At 42.1% G+C, this 20,992-nt stretch overlaps 1 long non-coding RNA gene across 1 annotated transcript in view; it reads right to left on the minus strand.

Moving 5' to 3' along the window:
- The window catches only part of LOC139559065 (uncharacterized), a 39,166-nt gene extending 35,846 nt beyond the window's left edge, over positions 1-3,320 (minus strand). The window contains exon 1 of the long non-coding RNA XR_011671682.1: positions 3,163-3,320. This is a non-coding gene — a long non-coding RNA (uncharacterized lncRNA). The remainder of the gene's footprint in view (positions 1-3,162) is intronic.
- Positions 3,321-20,992: the final 17,672 nt, after the last annotated feature.

Raw genomic sequence — 20,992 nt, forward strand, 5'->3', positions numbered from 1 at the left:
CAAAGAGTTCAATCTTGATTTCATCAGACCAGAGAATCTTGTTTATCAGGGTCCGAGAGTCTTTAGGTGCATTTAGGCAAACTCCAAGTGGGCTGCCATGTGCCTTTTACTGAGGAGTGGCTTCCCTCTGGCCACTCTACCATAAAGGCCTGATTGGTGGAGTGCTGCAGAGATGGTTCTCCTTCTGGAAGGTTCTCCTATCTCCACAGAGGAACTCTGGAGCTCTGTCAGAGTGACCATCGGGTTCTTGGTCACCTCTCTGATCAAGGCCCTTCTCCCCCGACTGCTTAATTTGGTGGTTCCAAACTACTTTCATTTAAGAATGATGGAGGCCACTGTGTTTTTGGGGACCTTCACTGCTGCACAAATGCTTTGGTACTCTTCCCTAAATCTGTGCGTTGACACAATCCTGTGTCGGAGCTCCACAGACAATTCCTTTGACCTCATGTTTTGGTTTTTACTCTGACATGCACTGTCAACTGTGGGACCTTATATAGACAGGCCTTTCCTGAAAGCCTTTTTGCCTTTCCAAATCATGTCCAATCAATTGAATTTACCAATCAAGTTGTAGAAACATCTCAAGGATGATCAATGGAAACAGGATGCACCTAAGCTCAATTTCGAGTCTCATAGAAAAAGGTCTGAATATTTATGTAAATAAGGTATTTATGTTTTGTTTTTTTAACACATTTGCAAACATTTCTAAAAACCTATATTTGCGTTGTCATTATGGGATATTGTGTGTAGATTGCTGAGGATTTTTTATTTAATCCAATTTAGAGTAAGGCTGTAACGTAACAAAATGTGGATAAAGTCAAATGGGTCTGAATACTTTCCGAAGGCACTGTTCATGTACATGAAATCTAGAGATGCAGTTGCACCTGCCTGAGACAGGTGAAGAGTTTATCATCTTCGGTCTTGTGTGCAAACACTGAAGGGCACCCAGGCTTCAGCATAAGCCCCAGATGCAAAATTGCAGCACCTTTCAAATCACATGGTAGTAAAGTAGGGTGAACTGACTGTAGAGGGACCTGACTTTAGTTGGACTCAGACAAACAGCACACACAGCTGGGTATCTTTTATACTGATCTCATCCCAATGTTCTTCTGAAGAGAACCATGATGTGTCCCAAAATGGCACCCTATTCCCTATGTAGCACACTACTTTTGACCAGGGCACATGGGGCTCTGGTTAAAAGTGTGCACTATATTGGGAATAGAGTGCCATTTAGGACAGACCCCCGGTTTAGTGATAAACAAGAGGCAGGCAGATCAACAGTCGCATCCAGGCACAGGTACAGATGAGGAGAAAAAATATGCTCTCTCGATAGTGGTCAGTCTTTGTTCTCGGTGGGGTTGTGTCTAGTTAAGACGTTTTAAGACGTGAGAGATCAATGGACTAATGGGAAACCGTTAAGACCATTGAGGGGCACGTCTACTAATTGGCTTTGATTTCAGATTGAAAAGCTAAATGTGTTAAAACTCTTCTGGACAGTTTCTGGACTTCCATGCAACAGCTAAGCTACTCTTACTTTTCACATAAATGCACACATTCAGACAGGTTACATATCATTAAACCAGGCCTGCTAGGAACTCAAGACCTATTGGCTACTCTTAATAGATGAGATAAAAATAGCTTTAATTAGCGAACCGTGTACTTAGTTGGGCAGGTATACTACATAGCGGACATGTGGACACATGCTTGTCGAACATATAATTCTAAAATCATGGGGATTAATATGGAGTTGGTCCCCCCCTTTGCTGCTATAACAGCCTCCACTCTTCTGGGAAGGCTTTCCACTAGATGTTGCAACATTGATGAAGGAACTTGCTTCCATTCAGCCACAAGAGCATTAGTGAGGTCGGGCACTGATGTTGGGCGATTAGGCCTGGCTCGCAGTTGGCATTCCAATTCATCCCTAAGGTGTTCGATGGGGTTGAGGTCAGGGCTCTGTGGAGGCTAGTTAAGTTCTTCCACACCGACCTTAACAAACCCTTTCTGTATGGACCTCGCTTTGTGGACGGGGGAATTATCATGCTGAAACAGGAAAGGGCCTTCCCCAAACTGTTGCCAAGCACAGAATCGTCTAGAATATCATTGTTTGCTGTAGCATTTCCCTTCACTGGAACTAAGGGGCGTAGCCCGAACCATGAAAAACAGCCCCAGACCATTATTCCTCCTCCCCCAAACTTTACAGTTGGCACTATGCATTGGGGCAGGTAGCGTTCTCGTCGAATCCGCCAAACCCAGATTCATCCGTCGGACTGCCAGATGGGGTAGTGTGATTCATCACTCCAGAGAACGCGGTTGCACTGCTCTAGAGTCTAATGGCGGTGAGCTTTACACCACTCCAGCCAAAGCTTGGTATTTCATATGGTGATCTTAGACTTATGTGTGGCTGCTCGGCCATGGAAAACCCATTTCAGGAAGTTCCTGACGAACAGTTCTTGTGCGGATGTTGCTTCTGGAGGCAGTTTGGAACTCGGTAGTGAGTGTTGCAGAATATTTTTATGCACTACGCGCTTCAGCACTCGGCTGTCCTGTGTGGCCTACCACTTCATGGCTGGGCCGTTGTTCCTTCCATGACGCGCTAGCAGGGGAACTAACCTTCCAAAGAGTTGCATTATATTCCAGAGAACTTCTAGAGCCCCGAGTTGATTATCCCTTTTATACCATGGCAATTACATTTGCCGCTAGAAAATCTGTTCATTTCTACAGTACTTGCCTTGGTAACCAAATAAACAGACTTGCTAGTTTAGCTCACCAAACCAACAGTCCTAGCTTGCTATTATGAAAATCAAATTCAACAATGCCAATAATGTTTTCAATTCCGCGTTTGCTTTCAAAAGCAGCTCGAACATAGAAGAACTAGCCATTGAATTCTACAGTGGCTGATATACCGTGCGTTATAGGGAAATAATGCATGCTCTAGAATCCCCTAAAGGCAATCATAAACGAGCATCCAACAGTATCATGGTATAAAATCAATTATCAGAAGAGTAAATTTGTACTCTGCTGAGGAAAGCACATTGGTGGATCATGATCATAAACGGGGAGATAATAGTGTCTGCAAAATAACAAACAGCAATCACCATCTGTAGGAGGCATCCTAATCCTACTAAATCTATTGCGTGTTAACATTTAAAACTGTGAACTGTTTACCTGCGTGTAGAGAGTGAATCAGTAGGGGGTAGTCATGGTGACGAAGATGATGATAAATAGGCAACCTGCCGGCCCACCGTTCAACCCTCCCCACCTCAACTCCAAGGGTTCAGTCTACAGTGAGACTATGACGCTTTCCCCGACACCCTCTGCCGCATATTCACCAGCAATGATCTTCTGCCTGCATACAAAACAACGAGTGAGTGAGTGACATTAGCATGTTCATTTATGCAGCTCGATTAGAGTATGTTTAAGAAATAAGTGCATTTCCGGTCTCCAGCTGAATATTCCCAGAGGAGTTGTATTTCTAAGGGTGTGACTTGGGTTATTCATTTGTTGTTTATCTCTGTGTGTGTGTGTGTGTGTGTGTGTGTGTGTGTGTGTGTGTGTGTGTGTGTGTGTGTGTGTGTGTGTGTGTGTGTGTGTGTGTGTGTGTGTGTGTGTGTGTGTGTGTGTGTGTGTGTGTGTGTGTGTGTGTGTGTGTAAGTCATGTAGCCCTCTGGCTACTTCAGAGACACATTTTTCTCAATGTTGTGTTTAATATTATTCAATTCTAACGTTTTGTGCAAGCTATCTGACAGATAAGAAACAGTATTCCTATAGCGCAAGCTTTTGTGGATCAGTGTATTCTTCATTTGCTGCAACTTACACTACTTTTGCACAAGACCGAGCAGGTAGCCTAGTGCAGGAGGTGGAAGAGGAGGGACAACAAACAGTCTGTGCTGCATAGGTGAGTTCAATTGCAGCCAGAACTACAGTACAATCCAATACCAACATAATAGCATACATTAGGATATCATTTTTTGGAAGCTCTTGCTGCTGAAGAAATCAATTCAGGGCTCTTGAGCGAGACAAACATCCTGTCTCAATGTGCAGTTCTGTAATGACAAGCTGCTTCAAGCACCATTAAATCAATCTCCATTGATCATTCAACCTCTCTTTTCTCCCCTTGCAACTCTTCCCTACCTCATTTTTGTAAATGAGAATGTGTTCTACAGATGTAGGATCTTAATTTGAGACAGTTTGCTGCATCAGGAAAATAATCTTGAAGCAACAGGAAATGTGAATTAATATGTAGATTATAATTAATAGAAATGTTTTGTGGGGGTTGATATGTTTTTCATAAGGGCAAATCAAGTCTGACAAGTGAACATTTACAGGCCTTTTTAAACCTCAAATACATTACAAGTTTGCATTTCCTGTTGTGCTGGAAAATCCTCGGCAACAAAAAAGTGATCAAAAGAAGATCCTACACCTGAAGGTGAACTTACCAGGTAAAGTACAGTGCCTTCAGAAAGTATTCACACCCCTTGACTTATTCCACATGTGTTGTGTTACAGCCTGAATTCAAAATGTATTAAATTTTAAAAAATTCTCTCACCCATCTACACACAATACCCCATAATGACGAAGTTGTTTTTAGGCATTTTGACAAATTTATTGAAAATGAAATACTGAAATATCTCATTTACACCCCATTTGCTATCAGACTCTAAATTGAGCTCAGGTGCATCCAATTTCCTTTGATCATACTTGAGATATCACTACAACTTGATTGGAGTCCACCTGTGGCCAACTCAATTATTTGGACATGATTTAGAATTAAACATACCTGTTTATATAAGGTCCCAGGGACCACCCATACATCCAGGCTGTGTCACAGCCGGCCGTGATTGGGAGTCCCATAGGGCGGGGCACAATTGGCCCAGCATCGTCCGGGTTTGACCGGTGTAGGCCGTCATTGTAAATAAGAATTTGTTCTTAACTGACTTGCCTAGTTAAAGGTTAAATTTAAAAAAATATATATTGTTTTACATAAAATGTATGCATGCATGACTAAGTCGCTTTGGATAAAGTGTCTGCTAAATGGCATATATTATATAGAGTGTTGATAGTTTCCAAGAGCACAGTGGTCTCAATCATTGGGAAATGGACTCTGCCTAGAGCTGGCCATCTGTCCAATCTGAGCAACCGGGCAAGAAGGACCTTGGTCAGGGAGGTGACAAAGAACCCAATGACCACTCTGACAGAACTACACTCCTGAGAAAAAGGCACATGACGACATGCCTGGAGTTTGCAAAAGATTCTGTTGTCTGATGAGATAAACATTGTACTCTTTGGCCTGAATGCAAAGCGCTATTTCTGGAGAAAACCAGGCACAGCTCATCACCCGTCTAACACCGTCCCTACCATGAAGCACGATGGTGGCAGCATCATGCTACGGGAATGCTTTTCAACGGTAGGGAATGGGAGACGAGTAAGGATAGAGGGAACATTGAATGGAGCCAAATATAGGCAAATCCTTAATGAGAACCTGCTTCAGAGTGCAAACGGCCTTAGACTGGGATGAAGATGTACGTTCCAACAGGACAATGACCCCACGCATACAGCCAAAGCAATGCTGGAATGGTTTCAGAACAAGAATGTAAAAGTCCTTGAGTGGCCCAGCCAAATACCACACTTGAATCCCATTACAAATCTGTGGAAAGACTTGAAGACTGGTCTTCACCGCCACTCCCTATCTAACTTAACAGAGCTTGAGACATGTGCAAGGAAGAACGTGAGAAAATTCCCAAACTCAGATGTGCAAAGCTGATACAGACATACCTAAGATGACTCAAAACTAGGTGCCAAAGGTGCTTTTACAAGGTGTCGACTTAGGTATTATTGGGGGGGATACTGAATTAAGCCAATTGAGCAATTGTAAAACGCATTCCCTGGGGCAGCAGCTATCTCACTTTCTAATTCAAAAAAGCAGAATGAATACTGCTCCTTGACAATCAGTAAATTGGAGGGTTAATCACAGCCAAGTGAATATTGTGCTCTGTTATCATATTACAAAAAATTGAACTAATAACCGCAAAGAGATGTAAAAGATTATGCATCCACCCTAATCAAAGGCGTGCTCACATATGTAACTATTTATGGAGCACTTATGGAATGGAAATTGGGTTAGATTTAAGATAAATATTATTTAAGCCTTCAGTTAATCACAAATACCATAAAGATACAATGGCGCCGGAGGAGATGGCTGCCGTTTTTGTGCGTTTTTTCGCAATGTTTGAAACTTAATTTGTACATAATGTTTCTGCCACCTTATCTTATGAAAATAGCGTCTGGATATCAGAACAGTGATTACTCACCTCCAACTGGACGGAAAGTTTTCTTTAACGAGTCGGACGCGACTCATTAACTGCTGATACCGGACCAGGCGCAAATCCCCGTCATACACATGAAGAAGAGACGCCAATACAGTGGACGCAGGTCCAGGTGCCTTGTGAGAATTTGTCGGTGAGTGGGTAATAAGTCTCTACCATCCGTCCTATTGGCCAACGTGCAATAATTGGAGAAGAAACTGGATGAGCTCCATTCGAGACTATCCTATCAACAAGACATTAAAAACTGTAATATCTTATGTTTCACAGAGTCACATGGATAATATACAGTTGGCTGGGTTTTCCGTGCATGGGCAAGACAGAACAGCTGCCTCCGGTAAGACAAGGGGTGGTTTGTGTCTATTTGGAGAGGTGGTCTGTGTCTATTTGTCAATAACAGCTGGAGTGTGAAATCTAATATTAAGGAAGTCTCGAGGTTTTGCTCGCCTGATAGGCTGTAGACCACATTATTTACAGGGAGAGCTTTCATCTACGTTTTTTGTAGCTGTCTATTTACCACCACAAACCGATGCTGGCACTAAGACTGCAATCAATGAGCTGTATAAGACAATAAGCAACACATGAAAATGCTCACCCTGTGGCGGCGCTCCTAGTGGCCGGCGACTGTAATGCAAGGAAACTTAAATCTGTTTTATCTAATTTCTACCAGCATGTCACATGTGCAACCAGAGGGAAAAAACTCTAGACCACCTTTACTCCATACACAGAGACACATACAAAGCTCTCCCTCGCCCTCCATTTGGCAAATCTAACCATAATTCTATCCTCCTAATTCCTGCCTGCAAGCAAAAACTAAAGCAGGAAGCACCAGTGACTCGCTCAATACGGAAGTGGTCAGATGACGCAGATGCTAAGCTACAGGACTGTTTTGCTAGCACAGACTGTTCTGGGATTCATCCGAGGGCATTGAGTAGTATACCACATCAGTCACCGGCTTCATCAGTAAGTGCATCGATGATGTCGTCCCCACAGTGACCGTACCTACATATCCCAACCAGAAGCCATAGATTACAGGCAACATTCGCAATGAGCTTTCAAGCAGTGGGACTCTAACCCGGACACTTAGAAGAAATCCCACTATGCCCTCCTATGAACCATCAAACAGGCAAAGGACTAAGATTGAATCCTACTACATCGGCTCTGACGCTCGTTGGATGTGGTAGGGCTTGCCAACCATTACGGACTACAAAGGGAAGCCCAACCGTGAGCTGCCCAGTGACACGAGCCTACCAGACGAGCTAAACAACTTCTATGCACGCTTCGAGGCAAGCAACACTGAAGCATGCATGAGAGCACCAGCTGTTCTGGACGACTGTGTGATCAAGCTCTTCGTAGCCGATGTGAGTAAGACCTTTAAAAAGGTCAACAAGACGGATTACCTTGACGTATACTCAGAGCATGAGCTGACCAACTGTCAAGTGTCTTGACATTTTCAACCTGTCCCTGACCGAGTCTAATACCTACATGTTTCAAGCAGACCACCATAGTCCCTGTGCCCAAGAACACCAAATTGACATGCCTAAATGACTACCGACCCGTAGCACTCACGTCTGTAGCCATGAAATGCTTTGAAATGCTGGTCATGGCTCACATCAACACCATCATCCCAGAAACCCTAGACCGACTTCAATTTGCATACTGCCCCAACAGATGCACAGATGATGCAATCTTTATTGCACTCCACACTGCCCTTTCCCACCTTGACAAAAGGAACACCTGCGTGAGAATGCTGCTTATTGACTACAGCTCAGCGTTCAACACCATAGTACCCTCAAAGCTCATCACTAAGCTAAGAACCCTGGAACTAAACACCTCCCTTGGAGGGAGCTGAAAGTCCGTATTGCCCAGCGACAGCCCAGAAACCTGAAGGATCTGGAGAAGGTCTGTATGGAGGAGTGGGCCAAAATCCCTGCTGCAGTGTGTGCAAACCTGGTCAAGAACTACAGGAAACGTATGATCTCTGTAATTGCAAACAAAGTTTTCTGTACCAAATATTAAGTTCTGCTTTTCTGATGTATCAAATACTTATGTCATGCAATAAAATGCAAATTACTTAAAAATCATACAATGTGATTTTCTGGATTTTTTTTTTGATTCCGTCTCTCACAGTTGAAGTGTACCTATGTTAAAAATTACAGACCTCTACATGCTTTGTAAGTAGGAAAACCTGCAAAATCGGCAGTGTATCAAATACTTGTTCTCCCCACTGTATATATTACCTCAATTACCTCGACTAACCTGTAGCCCACACATTGACTCGGTACCGGTACACAATGTATATAGCATCGTTATGGTTATTTTATTGTTACTCTTATGTTTTTACTTTAGTTTACTTAATAAATATTATCTTAACTTATTTTTCTTAGAACTGCATTTTTGGTTAATGGCTTGTAAGTAAGCATTTCATGGTAAGGTGCATGTGACAAATACAATTTGATTTGTTGATCTCGCTTTCCTAGGCCGACGTGAGTAAGGTTTTTAATCAGGTCAACACTCGCAAGGCTGCAGGCCGGACGGTATTTCAAGGCGTGTTCTCAGAGCATGCGTAGAACAGCTGGCAGACATATTCACGGTCATTTTCAATCTCTCCTTGTCCCATTCTGTAATCCACACGTCTCACGCTGACCCCCATCATTCCTGTTCCCAAGAACTTCAAAGCTATCTGCCACAATGACTACCGCCCTGTAGCACTAAAATCTATAATCATGAAGTTATTTGAAAGGCTGGTTATGGCAATTCCATCATCCTAGCATCCTTGACCCACTCCACAATTTGCACACCGCCCCAACAGATCCATAGACGACGTAATCTCAATTGCACTCCACACTGCCCGCACCCACCTAGATAAAATTAATATCTATGTGAGAATGCTGTTCATTGACTACAGCTCAGCGTTCAACAACATAATCCCCTCCAAGCTCATCACCAAGATTGGGACACTTGGACTGAACACCTCCCTTTGCAACTGGATCCTGGACTTCCTGACGGGCCGACCCCAGGAGGTGACGGTAGGCAACATCACCTCCGCCACACTGACCCTCAACACAGGGGGCCCACAGGGGTGTGTGCTTAGTCCCCTCCTGTACTCCCTGTTCCCCAAGCCACGCACGACTCCAACACCATCATCAAGTTGCACATTGTAAATATGGTATGTGCACTGACCCTGGAACTGACCTTGTATATAGCTAGCTTACTTTCTCGTGTTCTTCGTCTTTCCATTTCTTGTGTGTTTTGGTTCTACTTTACTTTATCTGCATTGTTGGGAAAGAGCTAGCAAGAAAGGCATTTCACTCTACTTGTGCACGTGACAATAAAACTTAAAGACCGCTCTGCAGGGTGCTTTAAATAAGTGACAAATATATAAAGTGTATATATACTAGAGGTCGATTACTTATGGCCGATTACTTAGGGCCGATTTCAAGTTTTCATAACAATCGGTAATCAGTATTTTTGGACACCGATTTGCCAATATATATATATTTTTTACACCTTTATTTAACTAGGCAAGTCAGTTATGAACACATTCTTATTTTCAATGACGGCTTAGGAACGGTGGGTTAACTACCTTGTTCAGGGGCAGAACGACAGATCTTTACCTTGTCAGCTCGGGGATTCGTTTTTGCAACCTTCCGGTTACTAGTCCAACACTCTAACCATTGCACTCCACGAGTTACGCGAGGGCAGCAAGAAGCCAAGGTAAGTTGCTAGCTAGCATTAAACTTATCTTATAAAAAACAATCAATCTTAACATAATCATTAGTTAACTACACATGGTTGATGATATTACTAGTTTATCCAGCGTGTCCTGCGTTGCATATAATCGATGCGCCTACTTCGACAAACGGTGGTGATTTAACAAGCGCATTTGCAAAAAAAGCACTGTCGTTGCACCAATGTACCTAACCATAAACATCAATGCCTTTCTTTAAAATCAATACACAAGTATATATTTCTAAACCTGCATATTTAGTTAATATTGCCTGCTAACATGAATTTCTTATAATTAGGGAAATTGTGTCACTTCTCTTGCGTTCCGTGCAAGCAGTCAGGGTATATGCAGCAGTTTGGGCCGCATGGCTCATTGCGAACTGTGTGAAGTCCATTTATTCCTATAACAAAGGCCGTAATTAATTTACCAGAATTGTACATAATTATGACATAACATTGAAGGTTGTACAATGTAACAGCAATATTTAGACTTAGGGATGCCATCCGTTAGATAAAATACGGAACGGTTCCGTATTTCACTGAAAGAATAAACGTTTTGTTTTCGAAATGATAGTTTCTGGATTCGACCATTTTAATGACCAAAGGCTCGTATTTCTGTGTGTTATAATTAAGTCTATGATTTGATAGAGCAGTCTGACTGAGCGGTGGTAGGCAGCAGGACGCTGGTAAGCATTCATTCAAACAGCACTTTCGTGCGTTTGCCAGCAGCTATTGCGCTGTTTATGACTTCAAGCCTATCAACTCCCGAGATTAGGCTGGTGTAACCGATGTGAAATGGCTAGCTAGTTAGCGGGGTGCGCTCTAATAGTGTTTCAAACGTCACTCGCTCTGAGACTTGGAGTAGTTGTTCCCCTTGCTCTGCATGGGTAACGCTGCTTCGAGGGTGGCTGTTGTCGATGTGTTCCTGGTTCGAGCCCAGGTAGTGGCGAGGAGAGGGACGGAAGCTATACTGTTACACTGGCAATACTAAAGTGCCTATAAGAACATCCAATAGTCAAAGGTATATGAAATACAAATCGTATAGAGAGAAATAGTCCTATAATTCCTATAATAACTACAACTTCTTACCTGGGAATATTGAAGACTCATGTTAAAAGGAACCACCAGCTTTCATATGTTCTCATGTTCTGAGCAAGGAACTTAAACGTTAGCTTTTTTACATGGCACTTTTACTTTCTTCTCCAACACTTTGTTTTTGCATTATTTAAACCAAATTGAACATGTTTCATTATTTATTTGAGGCTAAATTGATTTTATTGATGTATTATATTAAGTTAAAATAAGTGTTCATTCAGTATTGTTGTAATTGTCATAACAAATACAAATAAATCGGTATCGGCGTTGAAAAATCATAATCGGTCGACCTCTAATATATACAGTGCATTCGGAAAGTATTGACAGTCACCTGACTTGAAAAGGCAGAGATGTAGGCTAGCAGGTCATCGAACTGGGCATGATGACAAGGCAAGTGGTGTTTTCGGCAACTTAGTTTGTGTTGATAAAAAGCAATCATGCTCTTTCCTGCTGCCTTTGGGTGGCTGGGGCCAAATTGGATGGCCACCTAGGGAAGCAATGAATCACTGTGACCCCTGACCTCTATCCTGTGCACGAGAACACGTCTGGCTGCAGTACCTTAAAAAAACTGTTAGACTGTGAGGAAGAGCCCTTCAGCTGATCCAGGGTGTCCGCACTGACGTAGGCGCGGTGAGGAGGAGAGGGTTGTGTGAGGTGTGAGGTGTGAGGTGGGAAGGCCTCCGTCCTCGTTTGTGTTGTCGAAGATGCCCTGGTTGTGTGTGTTCAGTGTTCAGCCTCAAACCCTCACCATCCTTCTCAGGGGATTTGTTGTTGTTGCCTTAGCTCCAGCGTGGGTTATGTAAATGTGTCTTTGTATCCATGTTGGTTGGCGCTTGCCCACGTTGGACCTGGGGCTCATAGAGATCTATTAGAGGGCTGCTCCTAAGGGCCCCGTGCCTTTTGGTGGAATCCTTGAGTGTATTTAGGGAGAGAGATCCCTTAGGAACAGACACCAACTTGGGACACGGGCGAGTCAACTTGAAATTTGATATAAATATTATGCGATGACATCAATGAGAGTTGAGAGTGCAGGCTTCAGATTAGGATTTAGCCCTAAGCGTGCTTAAAGGACAGTATAATGCTTGAGACTTTTGACCACCCTTCATTTAACTGAGAAATCAGTCATGATGTTCCAATTGTGGTCTTATCATCTGTACTAGTTTATGCCAGTCTGAGTCAAAGGTTGGGAAAGGCAAACTATAGTGTGAGCTTCAATGAACTACTCCTGCCTCTTCCTCTCAGTACTCCGCAGTAAAAAAAGAAACTCACAAGCTAACGCTCAGCAGGCTTATCAATTAAAGTGTAATTCTTATAGAGGTGAATGGTTGAGGTTGGTGGTTTCCTGGTCCATGCTCTTCTCTGAATACCAGTACTCAGTAAGAGTCTATTAGAAGGACTGGCTAATCAGGCCTAGCTGTGCTTCCAGCATGTCTGACGGCACTCTGCTCAATCATACTCACTATAGACCTACATTATACTCCATGTCAAAGTGGAATACGTTTTTTAGATTTTTCTTTTTACAAATGAATACAAAATTAAAAGCTGAAATGTGTTGAGTCAGTATTCAATCCCTTTGTTATGGCAAGCATAAATAAGTTCAGGAGTATAAATGTGCTTAACAAGTCACATAATAAGTTGCACGGACTCACTCTTTGTGCAATAATAGTGTTTAACACGATTTTTGAATGACTATCTCATCTCTGTACCCCACAGATACAATTAATTATCTGTATGGTCCCTCAGTCGAGCAGTGATTTTTAAACACAGTTTCAACTACAAAGACCAGGGAGGTTTACCAAAGAAGGGCACCTTTTGGGAAATGGGTATAAAAAAAATTATCAGACATTGAATATCGCTTTGAGCATGGTGAAGTTATTAATTACACTTTGGATGCTGTATCAATACACCCAGTCACTACAAAGATACATGCATCCTTCCTAACTCAGTTGCCGGAGAGGAAGGAAACTGCTCAGGGATTTCACCATGAGGCCAATGGTGATTTTAAAACAGTTACAGAGTTTAATGGCTATAATCCGAGAAAACTGAAGATGGATCAAAAACATTGTAGTTACACCACAATATGAACCTAAATAAGAGTGAAAAGAAGGAACCCTGTAAAGGATAAAAAATATTCCAATAGTTGGCAAAAATATTCCACTAAAGTAAAACTACAAAAAACATGGCAAAGAAATGAACTTCATGTCCTGAATACAAAGCGTTATGTTTGTGGAAAATCCAACACAACACGTCACTGAGTGCCACACTTCATATTTTCAAGCATGGTGGTGGCTGCATCATGTTATGGGTATGCTTGTCACTGGCAAGGACTAGGGAGTTCTTATTTTTGGATAAAAATGTACAGAATAGAGCTAAGCACAGGCAAAATCCTAGAATAAAACCTGGATCAGGTTGCTTTCCAACAGACACTGGGAGACAAATTCACCAGCAGAACAATAACCTAAAACACAAGGCCAAATATACACTGGAGCTGCTTACCAAGACGACATTGACGTTTTTATTTAAATCAGCTTGAAAATCTATGGCAAGACTTGATAATGGCTGTCTAGCAATGATCAACAACCAACTTGACAGAGCTTGAAGAATAAAAAAAAAGAATAATGTCCAAATATTGTACAATCCAGGTGTGCCAAGCTCTTAGAGAAAGATTCACAGCTGTAATTGCTGCCAAAGGTGATTCTAACATGTATTCACTCAGGGCAGTGGTTCTTAACCTGGGTTCGATCGAACCCCAGGGGTTCGGTGAGTCAGTCTCAGGGGTTCGGCGGAGGTCAAGACACACATCCGACTCATATGATTCGTGATGACACTCCCCGCTTGGCCATCATTGGCTGCAGGTGATCACGCTACATCGCTTGGCCTATCTGTGCTGCAGGGAATTTGGTGCGCTCAGTAGTCGACTTGTGACTGTCGTGATGGTACGTCTTGTGATTTCTTTCTTAATATTTTAATCCCTTCATACTTGCTATGTCGAGCAAAAAAAGAAAGTGGTCGGACGAATATGTACAATATGGATTCACATGTATAACGGAACGTGATGGGAGTCAGTGCCCTAACTGCATGATTTGCAATGCCAAGTTGAGCAATTCTAGTCTAGCACCGGCAAAACTAAGAGAACACTTCCTTAAGCTGCATAGAGATGGAAAATACAAGAACACAACGCTCGCTGAATTCAAGGTGAAGAGAGCCAGATTCGATGAAAAGGCTACTCTGCCTGTTCTCGGCTTTGTACCCATTAACAAACCGATCCTCACAGCATCGTACGAAGTTGCTTACCTGATCGCAAAGCAGGGCAAACCACACACCATTGGTGAAACACTCATAAAACCAGCTGTGTTGAAGATAGCGAATATCATGCTGGGAAAAGAGGCTGAAGTTAAGTTATCCCACATTCCTCTTTCAAATGACACCATCAGCGACAGAATAGAGGACATGAGCAAAGACATCTTGGCTCAAGTAGTTGCAGATCTGATTTCAAGCCCGGCAAAATTCAGCCTTCAACTCGACGAGACCACAGACGTTTCCAATCTAAGCCAGCTTGCTGTATTCGTGCGCTATGTGAAAGACGACGTGATAAAGGAAGATTTTTTATTTTGTAAGCCTCTTACAACAACAACTAAGGCAGCCGATGTGAAGAAACTTGTGGATGACTTCTTCAAAGACAACAATCTTTCGTGGGATATGGTTTCTGCAGTTTGTTCGGACGGAGCTCCAGTCATGCTGGGAAGAAAGTCTGGTTTTGGTGCGCTAGTGAAAGCCGATGCGCCACACATCATTGTTACGCATTGTATTCTGCACAGGCATGCGTTGGCAACAAAAACCTTGCCTCCAAAACTGGCAGAAGTATTAAAGATTGTAGTGGAATGCGTGAACTATGTGCGAACTAGTGCTCTGAGGCACCGCATCTTCAGTGAGCTGTGTAAAGAAATGGGCTCTGAATTCGAGGTACTTCTGTACCATTCTAACGTTCGGTGGTTATCCCGGGGACAGGTGCTGAATCGTGTTTTTGCCGTGCGTGTGGAATTAGCCCTGTTTTTGCAAGAGCACCAACATTGTCATGCAGATTGCTTCAAAAATTCTGAGTTCATTCCCATTTTAGCGTACATGGCTGATATCTTCGCAGCTCTCAATCATCTCAATCAAAAGATGCAGGGCGGTGGAGTCAACATCATCGAAGCGGAGGAAAACCTGAAGGCTTTTCAAAAAAAGCTACCGTTATGGAAACGACGAACAGAGAACGATAACTTCGCAAACTTTCCCCTGCTGGACGACTGTGTAAGTAAGATCGAAGATGTATCTGGAATCGGAGACATTTCTGTACCCACGGAACTGAAGCAAGCAATTGCCACGCACTTAGATGAGCTTGCAAAGTCTCTCGACGGATACTTCCATACAAGAGAGTCATATCCAGCATGGGTGAGACAGCCGTTCACGTTTAGTGTTGAGACAACAGATGTCAATGATGAATACCTCGATGAAATCATTGAAATTCAGCAGAGCCAGGTTCAACAGCAACTCTTCAGAACAACAACGCTTTCAATGTTTTGGTGTCAACAAATGGTAACGTACCCTGTTATTGCTAAGAAAGCTCTGGAGATTTTCATACCGTTTGTTACAACATATCTTTGCGAGCAATCCTTTTCGAGGATGCTGGACATAAAAACGAAGAAAAGGAACAGACTTTGTTGCGAAAATGACATGAGAGTGGCACTTGCCAAGGTGAAGCCGCGCATTTCTGAACTGGTCTCTGAAAGGCAACAGCAGAAGTCACACTGATTTGCAGTAAATATTCATTATTATGTTTTTGTTTTTGTGTGAAAATCATGTTTTGATGATTTTGTTCTTTGAACACACAGTGTTGATGTTGATGAACGGTTAATTTTGTGCACCAGTAAAATATGTTGTTTTGAATTTGAAAAAATCATATTTTATTTTTCCAATTAAGAAGGGTTCGGTGAATGCGCATATGAAACTGGTGGGGTTCAGTACCTCCAACAAGGTTAAGAACCACTGACTTAAGGGGTTGAATAGTTATTTAATGCAGATATATTAGTGTTTTTTTATTATTATTTTTTACATGTTAGAATTTTTCTTCCACTTTGACATTACAAGGTATCTGTGTAGATCGTTGACAAAAAAAAAGACAATTAAATCCATTTTAATCCCACCTTGTAACAGAATACAATTTGGAAAAAGTTAAGGGGCGGAAAATGTGGAAAAAGTACACTGCCAGGTAGCAGAAATGCCAAATGGAAGGAAACTGACAACCACCTACCAAATACAATTCACAGAGCTGACAAAAAAACCATCTTTGTCAAATATTCAGTTGCCTCGAAGCCTTGAAAGTGCAGGAAGCCGAGGCACACCGAAATTACCCACGTTAACTCCATGCCACTTGTCTCTCATTTATTATTTTCTCATTACATGGTATCTTGCTCGTGCACTTGCGAATAATTGTGACTCTGAATCACTATACAAAAGACTGGCCCCAGGGGCGCAATAGATTTGTCTACTGGATCATTTATTTATATTGACCGAGGCACGTAGGAATGGTTAATTTTGGAAGTTCTCCACACTCCCTCAGGCTGAGACTGAACTGAATGGTTCGATAAACTCAATGGAGGGCTCAGTGTGGATTTGGACCCTTCATAGGCAGCCTTTTACCTAATGTAATTATGTTAGTGCTATTATCAAGGCCAGTTTCCCAGACACAGATTAAGCACATTGCTGGACTAAAAAGTACTTTCAAAGGATATGACTTTGTTAACAACATTTATGACATCATGATAAAATAGAAATAAGAGTGTAATAATTTGCCATAATTCAGTAAAACTCCCCTTTAGCCCTGTTGCAGTTTCAGTTGAAATCAGTGGACATTGTGAGGAGCTGTGTATAGCGTGACCAAAACACAACATTACACTCACTCTGGACATTTAACTGTGACGTTTGAATCTTGAAAAACAACAACTTCAGCAATTCATTGAAAATACCCCTGTGGCATTTCTAAAACGTTTCTAAAAAAAAATATGACTAGTAGTTTAGGTATGTGAGTATGTGATTGAAATGTATAATCATGAATAAATACCACAGCTACAGCAGAACCAAAACAAGTCATCCCTCCTGCTGGTCTTTGGCCCTGGAGCCAAAGATCCGTCCAATTACCTCTGCTTATTCTTCATAATTAGCAACTATTTGTGTTACCATACCGTTATTGGAGTTTAATTAAGGACAACTGCCAATCATACTAGTTCACACTTCCTTAAATAGCCCGGCTATGAATCATATTTGATTCAATGGAGACATTGTGAATCAGTCAATCAATTTATTTGTAGAAGACAAGTGAATGAGGCTATGTTTTTTCCTCATAAATTCATGAAATAATGGTTCTCTTTTGTCCCCCCACACCCATTTTAAAATTAAGATTTTCAGAATTTTCTTTAATGTCAGTGTAAGTTGAGTTATCGCAGACATACTGAACATTGCTTTTTCACACTAAACACAAAAAGAACCTCAACAAACAAAACAGTTTGAGTTTACTTTGAAATAATTGCAGCATTTTGCTTCCCAATGGATATAACATTTGAAAGCTTTTCTTGGTTCTGCTCTTTCACTTTAGTACTATTGCACAATATACACTACCGTTCAAAATTGAGGTTTTCTAATGATCAATTAGCCTTTTAAAATGATAAACGTGGATTAGTTGACACAACGTGTTATTGGAACACAGGAGTGATGGTTACTGATAATGGGCCTCTGTACGCCTACGTATGTTACGGATCCCTCCGGAACTGTCACTACTCACACCTGGTCCCTATTCCCTTTGATTAGCAATTGTATAATTGTGCCCTTGGTTTACCATTGTCCGGTCGATTATTGTTCCAATGTCCGTTGGTCGTGTGAGTACCTGTGCTGTGTTGTTTTGGCTTTCGTGCCGCGTGTATTGCGCAGATGATTACGAGTCTCGTCCCGTGTGGTATCATTGTGCGCTTGTGTTATTTATTCGAGGTACTCCTCACTCCTTTTGTTTGGGTCTCAACCCTGTGTTTTGTATACATGTTTGTGTGGTCTTCGTCCACGTGCCTTTACATGGCACGCTGTAATTTGGGTCAATAAAAAACCCTATCACGCATTCCTGCGCCTGTCTCCCAATCCCTTTATACCAGCGTGACAACTTCAATATTCCATTAAAAATATGCCGTTTCCATCTACAATAGTCATTTACAACATTAACTATGTCTACACTGTGTTTCTGATCAATTTGATGTTATTTTAATGGACAAATATTAGCTTATCTTTCAAAAACAAGGATATTTCTAAGTGACCCCAAACTTCTGAACGGTAGTGTACATTGTTCTGCTCGCACGGTCACACCCTGATCTGTTTCACCTGTCTTTGTGCTCGTCTCCACCCCCTCCAGGTGTCGCCCATCTCCTCATTATCCCCAGTGTCTTTATACCTGTGTGCTTTGTTTTTTGTGTTTGTCTTTGCCAGTTTGTCTTGTCAGGTCTCACCAGTGTGTTTTCCCATCTGCGTGTTTTCCCGTCTCCCTGCTTTCTCAAGTTCTGTTTCCCCGGTTCTGACCATTCTGCCTGTCCTGACCCCGAGCCTGCTTGCTGTTCTGTACCTTATTGACTCTGCCCTGGATTACGGACCTCTGCCTGCCTTTTTCCTGCCCCCTGTTTGGCTCAATAAACATCTGGGTCTAGCTGTCTGCATCTGGGTCTTATCCCGAGTTCTGATACCCACAACGTGTGTGAGGTACAATGATTGGCAGATAGCTAACAACTTCCAAAAGACCCTGGAGGCAGGAGTACAATTTGGAATCTTAAGTGAAAGCAATTTGTAAAACTGTAAAATACAGAATAAAGTAAATATTATTAGAAAACACATTCAAAATACAAATGCATATGAATAGTTAGGAATGCAGTTAAAGGACTAAACTCCACTCCATGGTGAAGGAAGTTTCTGATGAACTTCACCAACTGCATGGAGCAGAGACCAGGCTTTGTGGAATCTAGCTCCGACGACATTGATTCTCCCAAGGTCAATACCTCAAACCTTGTACGTATTTTCCTCTGTAGTTGCGTGCCTTTCTTTGTTAGCTGAAATCAATACTTTCAATAAACATTAGTCAAATACAACCACCAACTGTTTGCTCATTGCTGTTGCTCTAAGATGGCAACGGCGCAAATGCACATGTGCACATTGAATCTCAACAAGGAAACAGTCGGTGGTGGTATTTGATTAACATTTATTTAAAAAGTATTAATTTCAGCAAACAAAGAAATAGTTTAGTCCGCTAGGAATACGGTATGAATATTTAAATTGATTTAACCTTTATATATCCCTGTCCCGTTAGGCTAGGCTATGCTAGTCAACTTTTTTGATGAGGATGCTCCCGGATCCGGGATGGGTATTAAGTAAAGGTTAATTAACTAGGCAAGTCAGTTACGAACAAATTCTTATTTACAATGACGGCCTAGGAACAGTGGGTTAACTGCCTTGTTCAGGGGCAGAACGACAGATTTTTACCTCGTCAGCTCAGGGATTCGATCTAGCAACCTTTCAGTTACTGGCCCAACGCTCTCACCACTCGGCTACCTGCCGCCCCATGAGTCCATACGCTAATCATCCCCTGGTTACTGGAACTGACTGACTCTGTATATACAGTAGTATACTTTCTTGTGTTCTTCTTTATTATTTCTTGTGTGTTTTTGTTTTACCTTACGTTATTTTTAGTATTACATTGTTATTTATCACTGCATTGTTGGGTTTAAAGCTTGCAAGAAAGGCATTTCGCTGACATTAAAACGTAACAAGATGTCCAGTAGATGGTGCCGGAGGGGATGGCTGACGTTTTATTGGCTCCAACCATGCTATTCTGTCTGCTTTTTCGCATTGTTCGTAACTTGTTTGGTACATAATGTTGCTGCTACCGTCTCTTATGACCAAAAATAGCTTCTGGACATTAGAACAGCGATTACTCACTTCGAAATTAGATGAAGAGTTTTTCTTTAATGAGTCGGACGGGAAGGATATACTCCAAACACCCGAACAGGCCCTCATCCCCGTAATTTGCTGGAGAAGGAAACAGAGATTTTGCAGAAAGAGATCGGGGTGCCTTGTGAGGATCAAGCAACAAGTGGCTTATCTGCCTTTGCCATCCATACTGCTAGCTAACATTCAATCGCTGGAAAATAAATGGGACGAACTGAAAGCACGTATATCCTACCAACGGGACATTAAAAACTGTAATATCTTATGGTTTCACAGAGTCGTGGCTGAACGACGACATTAATAACACAGCTGGCGGGTTATACACTGTATCGGCAGGATAGAACAGCAGCCTCTGGTAAGACATGGGGAGGGGGGCCTATGCATATTTGTAAATAACAGCTGGTGCACAATATCTAAGGAAGTCTTGAGGTTTTGCTCGCCTGAGGTATCTCATGATAAGCTGTAGATCACACGATTTACCTAGAGAGTTTTCATCTGTACTTTTCGTATGCAGGGAAACAAAATCAGTTTTACCTAATTTCTATCAGCATGTTAAATGTGCAACCAGATGGAAACAAACTCTAGACCACCTTTACTGCACACAGGGGCGCATACAAAGGTCTCCCTCGCCCTCCATTTTGCAAATCTGACCATAATTCTATCCTCCTGATTCCTGCTTACAAGCAAACATTCAAGCAGAAAGCACCAGTGACTCTATAAAAAAGTGGTCAGATGAAGCAGATGCTAAACTACAGGACTGTTTTGCTAGCACAGACTGGAATATGTTCCGAGATTCTTCCGATGGCATTGAGGAGTACACCACATCAGTCACTGGC

This window comes from Salvelinus alpinus, chromosome 29 (assembly GCF_045679555.1).
Source record: "Salvelinus alpinus chromosome 29, SLU_Salpinus.1, whole genome shotgun sequence".
NCBI lineage: Eukaryota > Metazoa > Chordata > Actinopteri > Salmoniformes > Salmonidae > Salvelinus > Salvelinus alpinus.